Here is a 9,103-nt window from a genome sequence, read left to right as displayed (position 1 = left end):
TTGATAATGTTTGTTTGAATCTTCCCATTGATGTTTAGGACTGCAACTGGTCAGTCTCTAATTGGCATATGTGCATACTGTGTGTATTGCCTCGATATAGCCTTAATTCACAAGCATGGTAAGCAGAGATGGATAGTGGCTAACAGTGGAATCCAGTTTGACACGCGTTTCGTCCTACTTACCAATTAGAGACTGACCAGTTGCAGTCGTAAACATCAATGGGTAGATTCAAACAAACAATACTAATTGAATTTGATCTGGTTGTTGTTATTCAAGATTGAATTTCAATTAGGCTTTATTGATAATCCTGTTCTTCAATCTTGAACATCATCACTAGGTTATTATTCAAACTCTTTCTACTAATTTGTTTACATCTTCATGAGCCCACTAGATTATTTAAAATATATAAAAATGGTAATACATTAAGCCAGCATTCTCAGGAGGATGGAAACCACCTACGTCGGGGTTCTTTTCTTTCGGGTTTTAAACTTTAAGAAATTCAGGAGAGTTTATTAGTGGTGGCATATTTGTAAAGTTAGATGTAGAATTAGAATCTAAGTTAATTCTATGACCATTAGGTCTATGATGCTTTTTGGATGTTGGCCCTGATGGTCTGTGACCAGCTCCTTCTGCTTTTCGCTGGCATGGTGTTCTATCTGAAAGAGGTCGATATTATCATGCTTGAACCCTCTCACTAGGTGTTCATTATTTTTTCCTTTAGAATTTTCTTTTCCTCTCTTCCTCCCAAATAAATATTATTCTTAAGTATCCGAAGTTTGTAATTGAGCGAATATCTTGGGTTACACTCAAATTAACTTCTCAAACTCGTTTTATCTTCACTATATATCTACATCTATATATATATACATATAAATATTTGGTTATTCTTTCGTGGTGTTTATGTGAACCACTGATCCCTTTGTACTTGATGACTGCTTCGTTTCGAATTCCAAATACAATGCATTCGTTCGTGTTCATCTAGAACTTCTTGATTAAATTGCGTTATTTCTGGGATTCTTAGTTTATACTACAATTCAAATACTCCTAATTATCAAATTTGCGTTGCGATGGAGCTTGTGATGGAACGGTTGGACATATATTCAGATTTCGATGCTTTTTAGGATTGCATGGGAAGGAGGCCGTAGTCACGAAATCGTTCATAATAACGAACACCATTGAATACAATCGTAGCAGCAGAGATTTTATGATCCTGACAAACCCGAGAGCAACTGGATAATGTATCAAATGTAGCATAACACAATCACTTGATAGACAAGGTTTCCCAATTTATAAACTATCACTCTTCAGCATGTTGTCTCTGCATTTGGACAAGTATTTAAGTTTTGGTCGTTTTACATGTTGTATTGCTGTACACTACACGTAAGGCTCTGATTTTTTAAGTGCTTCTGTATGCAACAAGAAGATAACTAGGCGTATAAATTTCCCACAGTATCGACCTCAGTACCAATAATTACGTCGGCCATATTTTCCACCAACTTTGTACCGGTAATTTCGAAAGCGGTTATCGATTAGCTTAATGGCATTTGTGGAACTTTCGACGATAAGTGTGGGTTCATAATTCGTCAACGTCATGCGAACACACTGACAAAAATGTGACAGAAGGCCTGAATCTCTAGTTGTCGTGAAGTACAGTGTCTGGGAGTTGACGCTAATCCGCTATTTACCTAGTAGAGAGCTCAAATAAAAAGACTAATAGTGAAAAAGAACGTTTATTGATTAACCGAATCGACCGTATGTATATTCGCTCACTTATATATATCTGTCTCAGAGAGTTTAGCCACCACTGATGTACATCTTGCTCCTTAGAGATGAAAGCCATTTCTCGTCTAGTCATGTACGAATTTAGTGCGAGTTCCTTCTTGTCTATTCTTTATCAGCTTTATACTCTTCTGTACACTATATTGCCTTGCCATTAACATTATTTCACCACTGGTTATCTTACCTTATCTGTAACTAATATGAATCTACACTTTTCCGCCCACTTTGGTAGGCAACTATCCTACATTATATCCTTCTTAATGCCTATACTCTGATTGGCAACCTATACTTCACACTATAGTCAATTAAAGCATTGCATCGAAGCCTTACCCACGGGCCATAATGTGTGACTGTCTGATAAGCTTGTAAAATGGTACTTATAGAAATAGTGTTTTCCAACAGGATGTGAAACACAGAGCATTGTGTGAGGTATGATATGAATCCAAAAAATAAGCGTCAATGAGCCTAACATCACAAAAGGAGGGAGGGTGGAGTTACTGACCAGCAAGCACTGATGGTGAGGGCGATGATTTCAATCCACCCGTGTTTGTGGGGCAGAACATTTTGTCTGTATCAAGCTCTCTATGGATGAGAACAAGTCAGTCAATCTGTGATATTGAGATTGTTCTCCTACACTCACCATTCAGACTCATGTTTCTAATTTTTGTGCTGGATTAACTATTCTACTAAGACAACCTATAACATGCTAACTCAGACTTTTACATGAAAACTGTGTGGCAGGCATCGGATGATGAAGAAAAGGATAAATAAAACAGACTGTAAAGGATATGTTTGCTATTTTACTTAACACTGCTGGTCCCAAACCCGGGAAAGGGAGACGGGTTGAGCGTGGGATCGGGAACCCAATCTCGTAGAAAACAATCTTGCCAAAATCAACTCTAAGAGTGAGCAAATTAAGTCACGAAACAGATGCCATTCTAACAGCCGGAGCAACAAGTTATATATGTACATGGAACGTGCGGACAATATGGAAGACCGGAAGGACCAGTCAAATAGCAAGAGGAATGAGGCGATACAACTTGAAAGTGCTAGGAATCAGCGAATCCCATACGACCCAATCTGAATAGCGAGGATGGGTGGATAGCAAGGAGGGATGCTGCTGTACTCCGATCACGAAGAAGCAAATGATTCGCACATTCAAGGAGTTGCTCCGATGCTGTCCAAAGAATCGCGGAAAGCAATTATGGAATGGAAATCTCACGAATCCACCATCATCAAAGCATCATCGAAAAGAAAGAAGGATGGAATCACCATGAATGTTATCCGATGTTGTTGTACACCCACCAATGATAAGAACGACGAAGACGATAAAGATCGGTTTCATGAGAGGCTGCAATCGATCATAGCGAAGTGCTCACGAAACGACCTCACCATCTTCATTGAAGATCTAGACATCAAAGTCGAAATGGACAACATCAGTTATGAAGATATGAAGGGACGACATAGACTGAGTGATAGAAATCAACGAGAACAGTGAGAGATTTGCAAATTTATGCGCGTTCAACATGTTTATCGGGGGCACAATATTCCTACACAAACACATACACAAAGCTACATGGATCTCACTGGAACACAACATGGAGAACCAGAAAAATCATATTTGCATCTGTAAAATATTCATAAGGTCAATGGAACGAAGGCATGAGAACGAGGAGAGAAGCTGACATAAATTCAGATCACCACCAACTGGTGATGTTCAAGATGAAACTGTAGCTAAACAAACACTGGACAACTGGACAAACAGCATTACAAAGGTTATTATTACCATTATTATTCACAAGCATCTTATGGTTAAATAAGTGTTGTAAAGAAACCATTTTGGGTTTCTTCAGAAATGCAAGAATACACAAGTTTCAATAACGTTAGCATAACTTTTACCAACTTTGAACGAAAAAAAGAAGGGAAAAATAAAAAATGATGATGTTAATGGAATAATAATAAATCAGGTTCTGTGTAATTGAGGGGAATATTGAGTTGATTTTGAAGAAGGAAAGGGAAAAAATAAGGGAATAGAAATGAATGAAACGCGAAAAACGTAGATAGTTTAATAAGCATGTTTGTCAACACGGAACAAGAATAAACGCACACGTATGTATCGCCAAATCAATAGCGAAAAGAAAAAGCCAAGGAAGATTATAAGTAAATAAATGCGAATATAACTTATTACTGCAGTAAGATATGATGGTGGAATAAGTATTTATGCAGTAATGGTTTGGAGGAATGCAATGAAATTCTAAATTAGAGGGAAAGGTGTAATAATTAGAACTATTTGAATTGTAGTATAAACTAAGAATCCCAGAAATAACGCAATTTAATCAAGAAGTTCTAGATGAACACGAACGAATGCATTGTATTTGGAATTCGAAACGAAGCAGTCATCAAGTACAAAGGGATCAGTGGTTCACATAAACACCACGAAAGAATAACCAAATATTTATATGTATATATATATAGATGTAGATATATAGTGAAGATAAAACGAGTTTGAGAAGTTAATTTGAGTGTAACCCAAGATATTCGCTCAATTACAAACTTCGGATACTTAAGAATAATATTTATTTGGGAGGAAGAGAGGAAAAGAAAATTCTAAAGGAAAAAATAATGAACACCTAGTGAGAGGGTTCAAGCATGATAATATCGACCTCTTTCAGATAGAACACCATGCCAGCGAAAAGCAGAAGGAGCTGGTCACAGACCATCAGGGCCAACATCCAAAAAGCATCATAGACCTAATGGTCATAGAATTAACTTAGATTCTAATTCTACATCTAACTTTACAAATATGCCACCACTAATAAACTCTCCTGAATTTCTTAAAGTTTAAAACCCGAAAGAAAAGAACCCCGACGTAGGTGGTTTCCATCCTCCTGAGAATGCTGGCTTAAATCTAACTCAAAGTAGTTATGCTGATGACGAATCGGATAGCACTGTCCAAATTTCTATCAGTGCAACACCCAGTTACAGTAACTGTGCAACGGGTAATGGAAAAAAATAGCCATAACATTTATACAGCTGACCAAGCACTGAACGTCGATATGCTCGAACCTTGCAAACCATCGCAAGCATGTTTAACAACACTCGTTTCTTCCTAAATTACGAGGGAGCTAATACAAACCACAAACCCCAGAAATAAACGTTTGGAGCAAGTCACACATACGTCAGATATAAAAAGTAATCTGAGTTGTAAATGGCCACTTGGTCGCACACATAGGCCTCATAACCCTCTTGATCCGGCTCCCAATACATACACTATGTCCCTATCAGATGTTATAGTCAATGATAATCAGGTGACATTTTTGTAACCCCGCCGGCCATTCTGTCAGCAACGGTGAATATATTACAAATGATGACAAAGTTTGTGCACCTACTACCCTGGAAACTCAATTCTGATGGTAGCCAATATTACGAGTATTTATGGAACTGCAAATTGTGATCTATTCTCTAACCTGCCTCATTATGATACCTCTCAGTTTCTTATTCTTTCGTTCAACGCCCGCTTTCTGTCCAATAAAATTACTCATCTTAAAGCCCTCTTATTTCTTGTAAGTTCAACCATTGTACTTATTACGGAAACATGATGCAAATAATCCATATCCGACCACTCCTTAAAAGTAGATAACTATGTTTTCTTTCGAACCGACAGACGTCATGGAATAGGAGGTGGTACAACTATCTATGTCCGTTCGGACATTCAGGAGTGTAAATTTGAGAATGCGTCTGTTGATGCTATAGATGACTCTATTTGGGTTACCGTAAATTTAGGATCGCAAAATTATCTACTGGCGGGATACATATGCAGACCACCTCATGTGGATACTAACTTTGACGGATTACTAACAAACATATTCTTCATTGCTTCGCACCAACTGCATACGTCTAAAATCATTGTAGGTGATTTTAACCTGCCGAATATCACATGGGGTTTGACTTCGGTACCAGGCCGATATAACAAGTTAGTTGAAACATAAGAACTTTGTAAATGGGTCCAAAAAGTCAGAAAACCGACTAGAAAGAATAATATATTTGATTTATTATTCACAATGAACATCGACTCCATTCCAGTGCATATCAGTCACGAGCTTTTTATGAGTGATCATAGAATTGTATTGAGTATTATCCATTCTCTAAACACTACAAAATTGAACTCCAAAGATGCAGTAATGTACCGGGGCAGACAGTTCGATCAACAAACCTGGAAACCCACTGAAACTCTCGTTCATTGTTTGCCATGGGGACCATATTTTACCACAAATAACATTGACACTGCGCTTTCCAATTTAAACCAAAACCTGAAATATTGCATTGATTGCACTACTCCAGTTGTTTGTCGTATGGCTTATGAATATACCTTATGAATATAGAAAATAAAGCTCTAGGTAGTAAAAGCCCAGAGTTTTCAATACCTTGGCTTTTCAAATCTCGTGGGAAGTCGAATTCTCTTGGCACAACTAAATTTTTCATAGTTAACGGAAGCACTGTTGACAACCCTGATACTATTTGTGAACTAGTTAGTCAGCACTTTTCTCAATGCTACAACACCGAAACTGAAACCCCTATCAATACATTTCCAATGTTGGCATCTAGACATCTATCTAAATTGATTTCATATCCACCAACACTAAACAGACTATATGTACCCTGAAAATGTCTTGTGACAGTGGACCAGACAGGATTCCCTCATCATTTGTGAAATATGGTAGTAGAGAACCACATTATTCCGTTTAAAACTGTTAAGCCCATCCATGGAATATGGAGCCTATCCATCTGTATGAAAAACATCCCTAATCACCCCTAGGTTCGAAACAGGATCACATAGTGATATGGTGGTATTTTAGTTCACAGTAATTGAAGGCATATTGACCTGATTAAAAATGAAGGTGTTCAAAGAAGGTTCACTAAAACTGTTTTGGGGTATTTCGACGACAAGGATTATCACCAAAGATGTCAACAACTCAAATTAGAACCTCTCTGGATCAGTAGTATTAAATAAAACCTTGTCTTTATCTACTGGCTTATTCAAAGTACCTTTTACTCTTCGGCATCCACCCCTTCTTATTCTACGAAATCATTCCAAAATCTACGCAATAAGGAAAATATTTTAGCGATTCTGAGGACCTACATAAATTTACTCCAGAATTTTTTCTTTACTATCTACTCAACCATATGGAACAGACTACCAGAAAACCTACGTTGCACAAGAGTTTATACTAATATCAAGTTCTACTCGGCATCCTATTACGCGTATTGACGTGCGTTTTAAATTCATGGTTTACTTCAGAGGTCGATGTTATCATGCTTGGACCCTCTCACTAGGTGTTCATTATTTTTTCCTTTAGAATTTTCTTTTCCTCTCTTCCTCCCAAATAAATATTATTCTTAAGTATCCGAAGTTTGTAATTGAGCGAATATCTTGGGTTACACTCAAATTAACTTCTCAAACTCGTTTTATCTTCACTATATATCTACATCTATATATATATACATATAAATATTTGGTTATTCTTTCGTGGTGTTTATGTGAACCACTGATCCCTTTGTACTTGATGACTGCTTCGTTTCGAATTCCAAATACAATGCATTCGTTCGTGTTCATCTAGAACTTCTTGATTAAATTGCGTTATTTCTGGGATTCTTAGTTTATACTACAATTCAAATACTCCTAATTATCAAATTTGCGTTGCGATGGAGCTTGTGATGGAACGGTTGGACATATATTCAGATTTCGATGCTTTTTAGGATTGCATGGGAAGGAGGCCGTAGTCACGAAATCGTTCATAATAACGAACACCATTGAATACAATCGTAGCAGCAGAGATTTTATGATCCTGACAAACCCGAGAGCAACTGGATAATGTATCAAATGTAGCATAACACAATCACTTGATAGACAAGGTTTCCCAATTTATAAACTATCACTCTTCAGCATGTTGTCTCTGCATTTGGACAAGTATTTAAGTTTTGGTCGTTTTACATGTTGTATTGCTGTACACTACACGTAAGGCTCTGATTTTTTAAGTGCTTCTGTATGCAACAAGAAGATAACTAGGCGTATAAATTTCCCACAGTATCGACCTCAGTACCAATAATTACGTCGGCCATATTTTCCACCAACTTTGTACCGGTAATTTCGAAAGCGGTTATCGATTAGCTTAATGGCATTTGTGGAACTTTCGACGATAAGTGTGGGTTCATAATTCGTCAACGTCATGCGAACACACTGACAAAAATGTGACAGAAGGCCTGAATCTCTAGTTGTCGTGAAGTACAGTGTCTGGGAGTTGACGCTAATCCGCTATTTACCTAGTAGAGAGCTCAAATAAAAAGACTAATAGTGAAAAAGAACGTTTATTGATTAACCGAATCGACCGTATGTATATTCGCTCACTTATATATATCTGTCTCAGAGAGTTTAGCCACCACTGATGTACATCTTGCTCCTTAGAGATGAAAGCCATTTCTCGTCTAGTCATGTACGAATTTAGTGCGAGTTCCTTCTTGTCTATTCTTTATCAGCTTTATACTCTTCTGTACACTATATTGCCTTGCCATTAACATTATTTCACCACTGGTTATCTTACCTTATCTGTAACTAATATGAATCTACACTTTTCCGCCCACTTTGGTAGGCAACTATCCTACATTATATCCTTCTTAATGCCTATACTCTGATTGGCAACCTATACTTCACACTATAGTCAATTAAAGCATTGCATCGAAGCCTTACCCACGGGCCATAATGTGTGACTGTCTGATAAGCTTGTAAAATGGTACTTATAGAAATAGTGTTTTCCAACAGGATGTGAAACACAGAGCATTGTGTGAGGTATGATATGAATCCAAAAAATAAGCGTCAATGAGCCTAACATCACAAAAGGAGGGAGGGTGGAGTTACTGACCAGCAAGCACTGATGGTGAGGGCGATGATTTCAATCCACCCGTGTTTGTGGGGCAGAACATTTTGTCTGTATCAAGCTCTCTATGGATGAGAACAAGTCAGTCAATCTGTGATATTGAGATTGTTCTCCTACACTCACCATTCAGACTCATGTTTCTAATTTTTGTGCTGGATTAACTATTCTACTAAGACAACCTATAACATGCTAACTCAGACTTTTACATGAAAACTGTGTGGCAGGCATCGGATGATGAAGAAAAGGATAAATAAAACAGACTGTAAAGGATATGTTTGCTATTTTACTTAACACTCTACTCTCTACATGCACTCTCCGTTCTAATAAACAGTCTTTCTCATTCCAATCTTGACTTCACTTCCTTCATTAAGACTTACTCCACCATTATAAAT

Source organism: Schistosoma mansoni, assembly GCF_000237925.1.
Source record: "Schistosoma mansoni, WGS project CABG00000000 data, supercontig 0225, strain Puerto Rico, whole genome shotgun sequence".
NCBI classification, from domain to species: domain Eukaryota; kingdom Metazoa; phylum Platyhelminthes; class Trematoda; order Strigeidida; family Schistosomatidae; genus Schistosoma; species Schistosoma mansoni.
The sequence above is the reverse complement of the archived record's forward strand: the minus strand, read 5'-3'. Positions refer to the sequence as shown.